The following is a 15,224-nucleotide window of genomic DNA, read 5'->3' as shown; positions in this document are numbered from 1 at the left end:
CTCGGTGCATCTCAACAATTGTGCTCTGTAGCCAGCGGCCGGTTAGCTCAGTTGGTTAGAGTGTGTGATACGCTGCTCTCTGAAAGTAAGTAATGTCTTTCTTTGTCATCTGACATTGTGACATCAGTGTTACATGAGAGTTGCTTGTCATTGTTACATGACAGTTTCTTGTCATTGTTTACATGACAGTAGGTTGTCGTAAGACAAGGCTGCATGAAGTGTGAACTGGAGTTTTCTTGGATCGATAAAACAATGTGCTTTTGGAGAATGCAGGCATCGATCCCACTACCTCAGGCATGCAAAGCATTTGAGCTAATTCCCCAGCCGTTTGGAATTTCCGCAAGAAGCAACCAAGAGGGTCCAGTCTTGTCAGGCTAAGCTGTTGGTTGATTTGTTAGTTTATGCGCCAGCACTTGCAGAGGTTCGGTGCATATCAACAATTGCACCCAATAGCTAGTGGACGGTTAGCTCAGTTGTTTAGAGTGTGGTGCTAATAACGCAAAGGTTATGGGTTCGATCCCCATACTGGCAATTATGTACATTTTGAGTGTCAGAATTATGGGTCACATGCATGTGAATTGTCAAGGGTGCCACAGAATTAAGTGGAGTGAATTGCCGAAATAGCTCAGTTGGGACCGCGTTAGACTGAAGATCTAAAGGTCCCTGGTTTGATCCCGGGTTTTGGCATTTGTATGTGTATTTTCTTTATGCTCTGGCTTCAAGGAAACTATCCACAGCTTTGTTTGTGGGCCTCAATGGTGTGTGCTACGCTGCTCCTCTGAAAGTAAGTAATGTCTTGCTTTTTCATCTGACATTTTGACATCAGTGTTACAGGAAAGTTGCTTGTCATTGTTACATGACAGTAGGTTGTCGTAAGACAAGGCTGCATGAAGTGTGAACTGGAGCTTTCTTGGATCCACAAAAAAAATTGTTTTTGGGGAATGCGGGCATCGATCCCACTACCTATAGCATGCTAAGCAAACACAATACCAATTGAACAAATTGCCCAGCTGTTTGGAATTGCCACAAGGAGCAACCAAGAGTGTCCAGTCTTGTCAGGCTATGCTGTTGGTGGACTTGTTAGTTTGCGCTCCAGCACTTGCAGAGGCTCGGTGCATCTCAACAATTGTGCTCTGTAGCCAGCGGCCGGTTAGCTCAGTTGATTAGAGTGTGTGATACGCTGCTCTCTGAAAGTAAGTAATGTCTTGCTTTGTCATCTGACATTGTGACATCAGTGTTACATGAGAGTTGCTTGTCATTGTTACATGAGAGTTTCTTGTCATTGTTTACATGACAGTAGGTTGTCGTAAGACAAGGCTGCATGAAGTGTGAACTGGAGTTTTCTTGGATCCATAAAACAATGTGCTTTTGGAGAATGCAGGCATCGATCCCACTACCTCAGGCATGCAAAGCATTTGAGCTAATTCCCCAGCCGTTTGGAATTTCCGCAAGAAGCAACCAAGAGGGTCCAGTCTTGTCAGGCTATGCTGTTGGTTGATTTGTTAGTTTATGCGCCAGCACTTGCAGAGGCTCGGTGCATATCAACAATTGCACCCTATAGTTAGTGGACGGTTAGCTCGGTTGGTTAGAGTGTGGTGCTAATAACACCAAGGTTATGGGTTCGATCCCTATACTGGCAATTATGTACATTTTGAGTGTCAAAATTATGAATCACATGCATGTGAATTGTCAAGGGTGCCACAGAATTAAGTGGAGTGAATTGCTGAAATAGCTCAGTTGGGACCGCGTTAGACTGAAGATCTAAACGTCCCTGGTTTGATCCCGGGTTTCGGCATTTGTATGTGTATTTTCTTTATGCTCTGGCTTCAAGGAAACTATCCACAGCTTTGTTTGTGGGCCTCAATGGTGTGTGCTACGCTGCTCCTCTGAAAGTAAGTAATGTATTGCTTTTTCATCTGACATTTTGACATCAGTGTTACAGGAAAGTTGCTTGTCATTGTTACATGACAGTAGGTTGTCGTAAGACAAGGCTGCATGAAGTGTGAACTGGATCTTTCTTGGATCCACAAAAAAAATTGTTTTTGGGGAATGCGGGCATCGATCCCACTACCTATAGCATGCTAAGCAAACACAATACCAATTGAACAAATTGCCCAGCTGTTTGGAATTGCCACAAGGAGCAACCAAGAGTGTCCAGTCTTGTCAGGCTATGCTGTTGGTGGACTTGTTAGTTTGCGCTCCAGCACTTGCAGAGGCTCGGTGCATCTCAACAATTGTGCTCTGTAGCCAGCGGCCGGTTAGCTCAGTTGGTTACAGTGTGTGATACGCTGCTCTCTGAAAGTAAGTAATGTCTTGCTTTGTCATCTGACATTGTGACATCAGTGTTACATGAGAGTTGCTTGTCATTGTTACATGAGAGTTTCTTGTCATTGTTTACATGACAGTAGGTTGTCGTAAGACAAGGCTGCATGAAGTGTGAACTGGAGTTTTCTTGGATCCATAAAACAATGTGCTTTTGGAGAATGCAGGCATCGATCCCACTACCTCAGGCATGCAAAGCATTTGAGCTAATTCCCCAGCCGTTTGGAATTTCCGCAAGAAGCAACCAAGAGGGTCCAGTCTTTTCAGGCTATGCTGTTGGTTGATTTGTTAGTTTAGGCGCCAGCACTTGCAGAGGCTCGGTGCATATCAACAATTGCACCCAATAGCTAGTGGACGGTTAGCTCAGTTGGTTAGAGAGTGGTGCAAATAACGCCAAGGTTATGGGTTCGATCCCCAAACTGGCAATTATGTACATTTTGAGTGTCAAAATTATGAGTCACATGCATGTGAATTGTCAAGGGTGCCACAGAATTAAGTTGAGTGAATTTGCCGAAATAGCTCAGTTGGCAGAGCGTTAGACTGAAGATCTAAAGGTCCCTGGTTCGATCCCTGGTTTCGGCATCTGTAAGTATTCTTTCTTTATGCTCAGGCTTCAATGAAACTATCCACAGCTTTGTTTGTGGGCCTCAATGGTGTGTGCTACGCTGCTCCTCTGAAAGTAAGTAATGTCTTGCTTTTTCATCTGACATTTTGACATCAGTGTTACAGGAAAGTTGCTTGTCATTGTTACATGACAGTAGGTTGTCGTAAGACAAGGCTGCATGAAGTGTGAACTGGAGTTTTCTTGGATCCATAAAATAATGTGCTTTTGGAGAATGCAGGCATCGATCCAACTACCTCAGGGATGCAAAGAATTTGAGCTAATTCCCCAGCCGTTTGGAATTTCCTCAAGAAGCAACCAAGAGGGTCCAGTCTTGTCAGGCTATGCTGTTGGTTGATTTGTTAGTTTAGGCGCCAGCACTTTCAGAGGCTCGGTGCATATCAACAATTGCACCCAATAGCTAGTGGACGGTTAGCTCAGTTGGTTAGAGCGTCGTGCTAATAACGCCAATGTTATGGGTTCGATCCCCATACTGGCAATTATGTACATTTTGAGTGTCAAAATTATGAATCACATGCATGTGAATTGTCAAGGGTGCCACAGAATTAAATTGAGTGAATTGATGAAATAGCTCAGTTGGGAGAGTGTTAGACTTAAGATCTAAAGGTCCCTGGTTTGATCCCGGGTTTCGGCATTTGTATGTGTTCTTTCTTTATGCTCTGGCTTCAAGGAAACTATCCACAGCTTTTTTTGTGGGCCTCAATGCTGTGTGCTACGCTGCTCCTCTGAAAGTAAGTAATGTCTTGCTTTTTCATCTGACATTTTGACATCAGTGTTACAGGAAAGTTGCTTGTCATTGTTACATGACAGTAGGTTGTCGTAAGACAAGGCTGCATGAAGTGTGAACTGGAGCTTTCTTGGATCCACAAAAAAATTTGTTTTTGGGGAATCCGGGCACCGATCCCACTACCTATAGCATGCTAAGCAAACACAATACCAATTGAACAAATTCCCCAGCTGTTTGGAATTGCCACAAGGAGCAACCAAGAGTGTCCAGTCTTGTCAGGCTATGCTGTTGGTGGACTTGTTAGTTTGCGCTCCAGCACTTGCAGAGGCTCGGTGCATCTCAACAATTGTGCTCTGTAGCCAGCGGCCAGTTAGCTCTGTTGGTTAGAGTGTGTGATACGCTGCTCTCTGAAAGTAAGTAATGTCTTTCTTTGTCATCTGACATTGTGACATCAGTGTTACATGAGAGTTGCTTGTCATTGTTACATGACAGTTTCTTGTCATTGTTTACATGACAGTAGGTTGTCGTAAGACAAGGCTGCATGAAGTGTGAACTGGAGTTTTCTTGGATCCATAAAATAATGTGCTTTTGTAGAATGCAGGCATCGATCCAACTACCTCAGGGATGCAAAGAATTTGAGCTAATTCCCCAGCCGTTTGGAATTTCCTCAAGAAGCAACCAAGAGGGTCCAGTCTTGTCAGGCTATGCTGTTGGTTGATTTGTTAGTTTAGGCGCCAGCACTTGCAGAGGTTCGGTGCATATCAACAATTGCACCCAATAGCTAGTGGACGGTTAGCTCAGTTGGTTAGAGAGTGTTGCAAATAATGCGAAGGTTATGGGTTCGATCCCCATGCTTGCAGTTATGTACATTTTGAGTGTCAAAATTATGAGTCACATGCATGTGAATTGTCAAGGGTGCCACAGAATTAAGTTGAGTGAATTGCTGAAATAGCTCAGTTGGGAGAGCATTAGACTGAAGATTTAAAGGTCCCTTGTTCGATCCCTGGTTTTCGGCATCTGTATGTGTCCTTTCTTTATGCTCTGGCTTCAAGGAAACTATCCACAGCTTTGTTTGTGGGCCTCAATGGTGTGTGCTACGCTGCTCCTCTGAAAGTAAGTAATGTCTTGCTTTTTCATCTGACATTTTGACATCAGTGTTACAGGAAAGTTGCTTGTCATTGTTACATGACAGTAGGTTGTCGTAAGACAAGGCTGCATGAAGTGTGAACTGGAGTTTTCTAGGATCCATAAAATAATGTGCTTTTGGAGAATGCAGGCATCGATCCAACTACCTCAGGGATGCAAAGAATTTGAGCTAATTCCCCAGCCGTTTGGAATTTCCTCAAGAAGCAACCAAGAGGGTCCAGTCTTGTCAGGCTATGCTTTTGGTGGACTTGTTAGTTTGCGCTCCAGCACTTGCAGAGGCTCGGTGCATCTGAACAATTGTGCTCTGTAGCCAGCGGCCGGTTAGCTCAGTTGGTTAGAGTGTGTGATACGCTGCTCTCTGAAAGTAAGTAATGTCTTGCTTTGTCATCTGACATTGTGACATCAGTGTTACATGAGAGTTGCTTGTCATTGTTACATGAGAGTTTCTTGTCATTGTTTACATGACAGTAGGTTGTCGTAAGACAAGGCTGCATGAAGTGTGAACTGGAGTTTTCTTGGATCCATAAAACAATGTGCTTTTGGAGAATGCAGGCATCGATCCCACTACCTCAGGCATGCAAAGCATTTGAGCTAATTCCCCAGCCGTTTGGAATTTCCGCAAGAAGCAACCAAGAGGGTCCAGTCTTGTCAGGCTATGCTGTTGGTTGATTTGTTAGTTTATGCGCCAGCACTTGCAGAGGCTCGGTGCATATCAACAATTGCACCCTATAGTTAGTGGACGGTTAGCTCGGTTGGTTAGAGTGTGGTGCTAATAACACCAAGGTTATGGGTTCGATCCCTATACTGGCAATTATGTACATTTTGAGTGTCAAAATTATGAATCACATGCATGTGAATTGTCAAGGGTGCCACAGAATTAAGTGGAGTGAATTGCTGAAATAGCTCAGTTGGGACCGCGTTAGACTGAAGATCTAAACGTCCCTGGTTTGATCCCGGGTTTCGGCATTTGTATGTGTATTTTCTTTATGCTCTGGCTTCAAGGAAACTATCCACAGCTTTGTTTGTGGGCCTCAATGGTGTGTGCTACGCTGCTCCTCTGAAAGTAAGTAATGTATTGCTTTTTCATCTGACATTTTGACATCAGTGTTACAGGAAAGTTGCTTGTCATTGTTACATGACAGTAGGTTGTCGTAAGACAAGGCTGCATGAAGTGTGAACTGGATCTTTCTTGGATCCACAAAAAAAATTGTTTTTGGGGAATGCGGGCATCGATCCCACTACCTATAGCATGCTAAGCAAACACAATACCAATTGAACAAATTGCCCAGCTGTTTGGAATTGCCACAAGGAGCAACCAAGAGTGTCCAGTCTTGTCAGGCTATGCTGTTGGTGGACTTGTTAGTTTGCGCTCCAGCACTTGCAGAGGCTCGGTGCATCTCAACAATTGTGCTCTGTAGCCAGCGGCCGGTTAGCTCAGTTGGTTACAGTGTGTGATACGCTGCTCTCTGAAAGTAAGTAATGTCTTGCTTTGTCATCTGACATTGTGACATCAGTGTTACATGAGAGTTGCTTGTCATTGTTACATGAGAGTTTCTTGTCATTGTTTACATGACAGTAGGTTGTCGTAAGACAAGGCTGCATGAAGTGTGAACTGGAGTTTTCTTGGATCCATAAAACAATGTGCTTTTGGAGAATGCAGGCATCGATCCCACTACCTCAGGCATGCAAAGCATTTGAGCTAATTCCCCAGCCGTTTGGAATTTCCGCAAGAAGCAACCAAGAGGGTCCAGTCTTTTCAGGCTATGCTGTTGGTTGATTTGTTAGTTTAGGCGCCAGCACTTGCAGAGGCTCGGTGCATATCAACAATTGCACCCAATAGCTAGTGGACGGTTAGCTCAGTTGGTTAGAGAGTGGTGCAAATAACGCCAAGGTTATGGGTTCGATCCCCAAACTGGCAATTATGTACATTTTGAGTGTCAAAATTATGAGTCACATGCATGTGAATTGTCAAGGGTGCCACAGAATTAAGTTGAGTGAATTTGCCGAAATAGCTCAGTTGGCAGAGCGTTAGACTGAAGATCTAAAGGTCCCTGGTTCGATCCCTGGTTTCGGCATCTGTAAGTATTCTTTCTTTATGCTCAGGCTTCAATGAAACTATCCACAGCTTTGTTTGTGGGCCTCAATGGTGTGTGCTACGCTGCTCCTCTGAAAGTAAGTAATGTCTTGCTTTTTCATCTGACATTTTGACATCAGTGTTACAGGAAAGTTGCTTGTCATTGTTACATGACAGTAGGTTGTCGTAAGACAAGGCTGCATGAAGTGTGAACTGGAGTTTTCTTGGATCCATAAAATAATGTGCTTTTGGAGAATGCAGGCATCGATCCAACTACCTCAGGGATGCAAAGAATTTGAGCTAATTCCCCAGCCGTTTGGAATTTCCTCAAGAAGCAACCAAGAGGGTCCAGTCTTGTCAGGCTATGCTGTTGGTTGATTTGTTAGTTTAGGCGCCAGCACTTTCAGAGGCTCGGTGCATATCAACAATTGCACCCAATAGCTAGTGGACGGTTAGCTCAGTTGGTTAGAGCGTCGTGCTAATAACGCCAATGTTATGGGTTCGATCCCCATACTGGCAATTATGTACATTTTGAGTGTCAAAATTATGAATCACATGCATGTGAAATGTCAAGGGTGCCACAGAATTAAATTGAGTGAATTGATGAAATAGCTCAGTTGGGAGAGTGTTAGACTTAAGATCTAAAGGTCCCTGGTTTGATCCCGGGTTTCGGCATTTGTATGTGTTCTTTCTTTATGCTCTGGCTTCAAGGAAACTATCCACAGCTTTTTTTGTGGGCCTCAATGCTGTGTGCTACGCTGCTCCTCTGAAAGTAAGTAATGTCTTGCTTTTTCATCTGACATTTTGACATCAGTGTTACAGGAAAGTTGCTTGTCATTGTTACATGACAGTAGGTTGTCGTAAGACAAGGCTGCATGAAGTGTGAACTGGAGCTTTCTTGGATCCACAAAAAAATTTGTTTTTGGGGAATCCGGGCACCGATCCCACTACCTATAGCATGCTAAGCAAACACAATACCAATTGAACAAATTCCCCAGCTGTTTGGAATTGCCACAAGGAGCAACCAAGAGTGTCCAGTCTTGTCAGGCTATGCTGTTGGTGGACTTGTTAGTTTGCGCTCCAGCACTTGCAGAGGCTCGGTGCATCTCAACAATTGTGCTCTGTAGCCAGCGGCCAGTTAGCTCTGTTGGTTAGAGTGTGTGATACGCTGCTCTCTGAAAGTAAGTAATGTCTTTCTTTGTCATCTGACATTGTGACATCAGTGTTACATGAGAGTTGCTTGTCATTGTTACATGACAGTTTCTTGTCATTGTTTACATGACAGTAGGTTGTCGTAAGACAAGGCTGCATGAAGTGTGAACTGGAGTTTTCTTGGATCCATAAAATAATGTGCTTTTGTAGAATGCAGGCATCGATCCAACTACCTCAGGGATGCAAAGAATTTGAGCTAATTCCCCAGCCGTTTGGAATTTCCTCAAGAAGCAACCAAGAGGGTCCAGTCTTGTCAGGCTATGCTGTTGGTTGATTTGTTAGTTTAGGCGCCAGCACTTGCAGAGGTTCGGTGCATATCAACAATTGCACCCAATAGCTAGTGGACGGTTAGCTCAGTTGGTTAGAGAGTGTTGCAAATAATGCGAAGGTTATGGGTTCGATCCCCATGCTTGCAGTTATGTACATTTTGAGTGTCAAAATTATGAGTCACATGCATGTGAATTGTCAAGGGTGCCACAGAATTAAGTTGAGTGAATTGCTGAAATAGCTCAGTTGGGAGAGCATTAGACTGAAGATTTAAAGGTCCCTTGTTCGATCCCTGGTTTTCGGCATCTGTATGTGTCCTTTCTTTATGCTCTGGCTTCAAGGAAACTATCCACAGCTTTGTTTGTGGGCCTCAATGGTGTGTGCTACGCTGCTCCTCTGAAAGTAAGTAATGTCTTGCTTTTTCATCTGACATTTTGACATCAGTGTTACAGGAAAGTTGCTTGTCATTGTTACATGACAGTAGGTTGTCGTAAGACAAGGCTGCATGAAGTGTGAACTGGAGTTTTCTAGGATCCATAAAATAATGTGCTTTTGGAGAATGCAGGCATCGATCCAACTACCTCAGGGATGCAAAGAATTTGAGCTAATTCCCCAGCCGTTTGGAATTTCCTCAAGAAGCAACCAAGAGGGTCCAGTCTTGTCAGGCTATGCTTTTGGTGGACTTGTTAGTTTGCGCTCCAGCACTTGCAGAGGCTCGGTGCATCTGAACAATTGTGCTCTGTAGCCAGCGGCCGGTTAGCTCAGTTGGTTAGAGTGTGTGATACGCTGCTCTCTGAAAGTAAGTAATGTCTTGCTTTGTCATCTGACATTGTGACATCAGTGTTACATGAGAGTTGCTTGTCATTGTTACATGACAGTTTCATGTCATTGTTTACATGACAGTAGGTTGTCGTAAGACAAGGCTGTGTGAACTGGAGTTTTCTTGGATCCATAAAATAATGTGCTTTTGGAGAATGCATGCATCGATCCAACTACCTCAGGGATGCAAAGAATTTGAGCTAATTCCCCAGCCGTCTTGAATTTCCGCAAGAAGCAACCAAGAGTGTCCAGTCTTGTCAGGCTATGCTGTTGGTAGACTTGTTAGTTTGCGCTCCAGCACTTGCAGAGGCTCGGTGCATCTCAACAATTGTGCCCAATTGCTAGTTGAATGGTTAGCTCAGTTGGTTAGAGTGTGGTGCTAATAACTCCAAGGTTATGGGTTCGATCCCCATATTGGCAAATATGTACATTTTGAGTGTCAAAATTATGAATCACATGCATGTGAATTGTCAAGGGTGCCACAGAATTAAGTTGAATGAATTGCTGAAATAGCTCAGTTGGGAGAACGTTAAACTGAAGATCATAAGGTTCCTGGTTCGATCCCTGGTTTTGGGATTTGTATATGTTCTTTCTTTATGCTCTGGCTTCAAGGAAACTATCCGCTACTTTGTTTGTGGGCCTCAATGGTGTGTGCTACGCTGCTCCTCTGAAAGTAAGTAATGTCTTGCTTTTTCATCTGACATTTTGACATCAGTGTTACAGGAAAGTTGCTTGTCATTGTTACATGACAGTAGGTTGTCGTAAGACAAGGCTGCATGAAGTGTGAACTGGAGCTTTCTTGGATCCACAAAAAAAAATGTTTTTAGGGAATGCGGGCATCAATCCCACTACCTATAGCATGCTAAGCAAACACAATACCAATTGAACAAATTCCCCAGCTGTTTGGAATTGCCACAAGGAGAAGCCAAGAGTGTCCAGTCTTGTCAGGCTATGCTGTTGGTGGACTTGTTAGTTTGCGCTCCAGCACTTGCAGAGGCTCGGTGCATCTCAACAATTGTGCTCTGTAGCCAGCGGCTGGTTAGCTCAGTTGGTTAGAGTGTGTGATACGCTGCTCTCTGAAAGTAAGTAATGTCTTGCTTTGTCATCTGACATTGTGACATCAGTGTTACATGAGAGTTGCTTGTCATTGTTACATGACAGATTCTTGTCATTGTTTACATGACAGTAGGTTGTCGTAAGACAAGGATGCATGAAGTGTGAACTGGAGTTTTCTTGGATCCATAAAACAATGTGCTTTTGGAGAAGGCAGGCATCGATCCCACTACCTCAGGCATGCAAAGCATTTGAACTAATTCCCCAGCCGGTTGGAATTTTCGCAAGAAGCAACCAAGAGGGTCCAGTCTTGTCAGGCTATGCTGTTGGTTGATTTGTTAGTTTAGGCACCAGCACTTGCAGAGGTTCGGTGCATATCAACAATTGCACCCAATAGCTAGTGGACGGTTAGCTCAGTTGGTTAGAGAGTGGTGCAAATAACGCCAAGGTTATGGGTTCAATCCCCATACTGGCAATTATGTACATTTTGAGTGTCAAAATTATGAGTCACATGCATGTGAATTGTCAAGAGTGCCACAGAATTAATTTGAGTGAATTGCCGAAATAGCTCAGTTGGGAGAGCGTTAGACTGAAGATCTAAAGGTCCCTGGTTCGATCCCTGGTTTCGGCATCTGTATGTGTTCTTTCTTTATGCTCTTGCTTCAAGGAAACTATCCACAGCTTTGTTTGTGGGCCTCAATGGTGTGTGCTACGCTGCTCCTCTGAAAGTAAGTAATGTCTTGCTTTTTCATCTGACATTTTGACATCAGTGTTACAGGAAAGTTGCTTGTCATTGTTACATGACAGTAGGTTGTTGTAAGACAAGGCTGCATGAAGTATGAACTGGAGCTTTCTTGGATCCACAAAAAAATGTGTTTTTGGGGAATGCGGGCACCAATCCCACTACCTATAGCATGCTAAGCAAACACAATACCAATTGAACAAATTCCCCAGCTGTTTGGAATTGCCACAAGGAGCAACCAAGAGTGTCCAGTCTTGTCAGGCTATGCTGTTGGTGGACTTGTTAGTTTGCGCTCCAGCACTTGCAGAGGCTCGGTGCATCTCAACAATTGTGCTCTGTAGCCAGCGGCCGGTTAGCTCAGTTGGTTAGAGTGTGTGATACGCTGCTCTCTGAAAGTAAGTAATGTCTTGCTTTGTCATCTGACATTGTGACATCAGTGTTACATGAGAGTTGCTTGTCATTGTTACATGACAGTTTCATGTCATTGTTTACATGACAGTAGGTTGTCCTAAGACAAGGCTGCATGAAGTGTGAACTGGAGTTTTCTTGGATCCATAAAATAATGTGCTTTCGGAGAATGCGGGCATCGATCCAACTACCTCAGGGATGCAAAGAATTTGAGCTAATTCCCCAGCCGTTTGGAATTTCCTCAAGAAGCAACCAAGAGGGTCCAGTCTTGTCAATCTATGCTGTTGGTTGATTTGTTAGTTTAGGCGCCAGCACTTGCAGAGGTTCGGTGCATATCAACAATTGCACCCAATATCTAGTGGAAGGTTAGCTCAGTTGGTTAGAGTGTGGTGCAAATAATGCCAAGGTTATGGGTTCGATCCCCATACTGGCAATTATGTACATTTTGAGTGTCAAAATTATGAGTCACATGCATGTGAATTGTCAAGGGTGCCACAGAATTAAGTTGAGTGAATTGCCGAAATAGCTCAGTTGGGAGAGCGTTAGACTGAAGATCTAAAGGTCCCTGGTTCGATCCCTGGTTTCGGCATCTGTATGTGTTCTTTCTTTATGCTTTGGCTTCAAGGAAACTATCCACAGCTTTGTTTGTGGGCCTCAATGGTGTGTGCTACGCTGCTCCTCTTAAAGTAAGTAATGTCTTGCTTTTTCATCTGACATTTTGACATCAGTGTTACAGGAAAGTTGCTTGTCATTGTTACATGACAGTAGGTTGTCGTAAGACAAGGCTGCATGAAGTGTGAACTGGAGTTTTCTTGGATCCATAAAATAATGTGCTTTTGGAGAATGCAGGCATCGATCCAACTACCTCAGGGATGCAAAGAATTTGAGCTAATTCCCCAGCCGTTTGGAATTTCCTCAAGAAGCAACCAAGAGGGTCCAGTCTTGTCGGTCTATGCTGTTGGTTGATTTGTTAGTTTAGGCGCCAGCACTTGCAGAGGTTCGGTGCATATCAACAATTGCACCCAATATCTAGTGGAAGGTTAGCTCAGTTGGTTAGAGTGTGGTGCAAATAATGCCAAGGTTATGGGTTCGATCCCCATACTGGCAATTATGTACATTTTGAGTGTCAAAATTATGAGTCACATGCATGTGAATTGTCAAGGGTGCCACAGAATTAAGTTGAGTGAATTGCCGAAATAGCTCAGTTGGGAGAGCGTTAGACTGAAGATCTAAAGTTCCCTGGTTCGATCCCTGGTTTCGGCATCTGTATGTGTTCTTTCTTTATGCTTTGGCTTCAAGGAAACTATCCACAGCTTTGTTTGTGGGCCTCAATGGTGTGTGCTACGCTGCTCCTCTTAAAGTAAGTAATGTCTTGCTTTTTCATCTGACATTTTGACATCAGTGTTACAGGAAAGTTGCTTGTCATTGTTACATGACAGTAGGTTGTCGTAAGACAAGGCTGCATGAAGTGTGAACTGGAGTTTTCTTGGATCCATAAAATAATGTGCTTTTGGAGAATGCAGGCATCGATCCAACTACCTCAGGGATGCAAAGAATTTGAGCTAATTCCCCAGCCGTTTGGAATTTCCTCAAGAAGCAACCAAGAGGGTCCAGTCTTGTCAGTCTATGCTGTTGGTTGATTTGTTAGTTTAGGCGCCAGCACTTGCAGAGGTTCGGTGCATATCAACAATTGCACCCAATATCTAGTGGAAGGTTAGCTCAGTTGGTTAGAGTGTGGTGCAAATAATGCCAAGGTTATGGGTTCGATCCCCATACTGTCAATTATGTACATTTTGAGTGTCAAAATTATGAGTCACATGCATGTGAATTGTCAAGGGTGCCACAGAATTAAGTTGAGTGAATTGCCGAAATAGCTCAGTTGGGAGAGCGTTAGACTGAACATCTAAAGGTCACTGGTTCGATCCCTGGTTTCGGCATCTGTATGTGTTCTTTCTTTATGCTTTGGCTTCAAGGAAACTATCCACAGCTTTGTTTGTGGGCCTCAATGGTGTGTGCTACGCTGCTCCTCTTAAAGTAAGTAATGTCTTGCTTTTTCATCTGACATTTTGACATCAGAGTTACAGGAAAGTTGCTTGTCATTGTTACATGACAGTAGGTTGTCGTAAGACAAGGCTGCATGAAGTGTGAACTGGAGTTTTCTTGGATCCATAAAATAATGTGCTTTTGGAGAATGCAGGCATCGATCCAACTACCTCAGGGATGCAAAGAATTTGAGCTAATTCCCCAGCCGTTTGGAATTTCCTCAAGAAGCAACCAAGAGGGTCCAGTCTTGTCAGTCTATGCTGTTGGTTGATTTGTTAGTTTAGGCGCCAGCACTTGCAGAGGTTCGGTGCATATCAACAATTGCACCCAATAACTAGAGGAAGGTTAGCTCAGTTGGTTAGAGTGTGGTGCAAACAATGCCAAGGTTATGGGTTCGATCCCCATACTGGCAATTATGTACATTTTGAGTGTCAAAATTATGAATCACATGCATGTAAATTGTCAAGGGTGCTACAGAATCAAGTTGAGTGAATTGCCGAAATAGCTCAGTTGGGAGAGCGTTAGACTGAAGATCTAAAGGTCCCTGGTTCGATCCCTGGTTTCGGCATCTGTATGTGTTCTTTCTTTATGCTCTGGCTTCAAGGAAACTATCCACAGCTTTGTCTGTGAGCCTCAATGGTGTGTGCTACGCTGCTCTTCTGAAAGAAAGTAATGTCTTGCTTTTATATCTGACATTTTGACATCGGTGTTACAGGAAAGTTGCTTGTCATTGTTACATGACAGTAGGTTGTCGTAAGACAAGGCTGCATGAAGTGTGAACTGGAGCTTTCTTGGACCCACAAAAAAAAAATGTTTTGGGGGAATGCGGGAATCGATCCCACTACCTATAGCATGCTAAGCAAAAACAATACCAATTGATCAAATTTCCCAGCTGTTTGAAATTGCCACAAGGAGCAACCAAGAGTGTCCAGTCTTGTCAGGCTATGCTGTTGGTGGACTTGTTAGTTTGCGCTCCAGCACTTGCAGAGGCTCATCTCAACAATTGTGCTCTGTAGCCAGCGGACGGTTAGCTCAGTTGGTTAGAGTGTGTGATACGCTGCTCTCTGAAAGTAAGTAATGTCTTGCTCTGTCATCTGACATTGTGACATCAGTGTTGCTTGTCATTTTTACATGACAGTTTCATGTCATTGTTTACATGACAGTAGGTTGTCGTAAGACAAGGCTGCATGAAGTGTGAACTGGAGTTTTCTTGGATCCATAAAATAATGTGCTTTTGGAGAATGCGGGCATCGATCCAACTACCTCAGGGATGCAAAGAATTTGAGCTAATTCCCCAGCCGTTTGGAATTTCCTCAAGAAGCAACCAAGAGGGTCCAGTCTTGTCAATCTATGCTGTTGGTTGATTTGTTAGTTTAGGCGCCAGCACTTGCAGAGGTTCGGTGCATATCAACAATTGCACCCAATATCTAGTGGAAGGTTAGCTCAGTTGGTTAGAGTGTGGTGCAAATAATGCCAAGGTTATGGGTTTGATCCCCATACTGGCAATTATGTACATTTTGAGTGTCAAAATTATGAGTCACATGCATGTGAATTGTCAAGGGTGCCACAGAATTAAGTTGAGTGAATTGCCAAAATAGCTCAGTTGGGAGAGCGTTAGACTGAAGATCTAAAGGTCCCTGGTTCGATCCCTGGTTTCGGCATCTGTATGTGTTCTTTCTTTATGCTCTGGCTTCAAGGAAACTATCCACAGCTTTGTTTGTGGGCCTCAATGGTGTGTGCTACGCTGCTCCTCTTAAAGTAAGTAATGTCTTGCTTTTTCATCTGACAT

General features: G+C 43.7%; 8 non-coding genes across 8 annotated transcripts; all 8 read left to right on the top strand.

Annotated features, from left to right (window-relative positions):
* The first annotated feature begins 2,831 nt into the window (after nt 1-2,831).
* On the top strand, nt 2,832-2,904 carry trnaf-gaa (transfer RNA phenylalanine (anticodon GAA)). The gene has a single exon. It is a non-coding gene; the product is annotated as a tRNA-Phe (tRNA).
* Nucleotides 2,905-3,505: 601 nt separating this feature from the next.
* On the top strand, nt 3,506-3,578 carry trnal-uaa (transfer RNA leucine (anticodon UAA)). Its single transcript has one exon. It is a non-coding gene; the product is annotated as a tRNA-Leu (tRNA).
* Nucleotides 3,579-6,819: 3,241 nt separating this feature from the next.
* Nucleotides 6,820-6,892, top strand: trnaf-gaa (transfer RNA phenylalanine (anticodon GAA)). Its single transcript has one exon. It is a non-coding gene; the product is annotated as a tRNA-Phe (tRNA).
* Nucleotides 6,893-7,493: 601 nt separating this feature from the next.
* Nucleotides 7,494-7,566, top strand: trnal-uaa (transfer RNA leucine (anticodon UAA)). The gene has a single exon. It is a non-coding gene; the product is annotated as a tRNA-Leu (tRNA).
* Nucleotides 7,567-10,800: 3,234 nt separating this feature from the next.
* trnaf-gaa (transfer RNA phenylalanine (anticodon GAA)) lies at nt 10,801-10,873 on the top strand. Its single transcript has one exon. It is a non-coding gene; the product is annotated as a tRNA-Phe (tRNA).
* A 1,035-nt stretch (nt 10,874-11,908) lies between these two features.
* On the top strand, nt 11,909-11,981 carry trnaf-gaa (transfer RNA phenylalanine (anticodon GAA)). The gene has a single exon. It is a non-coding gene; the product is annotated as a tRNA-Phe (tRNA).
* Nucleotides 11,982-13,930: 1,949 nt separating this feature from the next.
* On the top strand, nt 13,931-14,003 carry trnaf-gaa (transfer RNA phenylalanine (anticodon GAA)). Its single transcript has one exon. It is a non-coding gene; the product is annotated as a tRNA-Phe (tRNA).
* A 1,020-nt stretch (nt 14,004-15,023) lies between these two features.
* trnaf-gaa (transfer RNA phenylalanine (anticodon GAA)) lies at nt 15,024-15,096 on the top strand. The gene has a single exon. It is a non-coding gene; the product is annotated as a tRNA-Phe (tRNA).
* Nucleotides 15,097-15,224: the final 128 nt, after the last annotated feature.

The sequence above is a fragment of the Oncorhynchus kisutch genome, linkage group LG11, assembly GCF_002021735.2.
Source record: "Oncorhynchus kisutch isolate 150728-3 linkage group LG11, Okis_V2, whole genome shotgun sequence".
Classification (NCBI taxonomy): Eukaryota; Metazoa; Chordata; class Actinopteri; order Salmoniformes; family Salmonidae; genus Oncorhynchus; species Oncorhynchus kisutch.
This window is presented reverse-complemented; position numbering and strand designations above follow the sequence as displayed.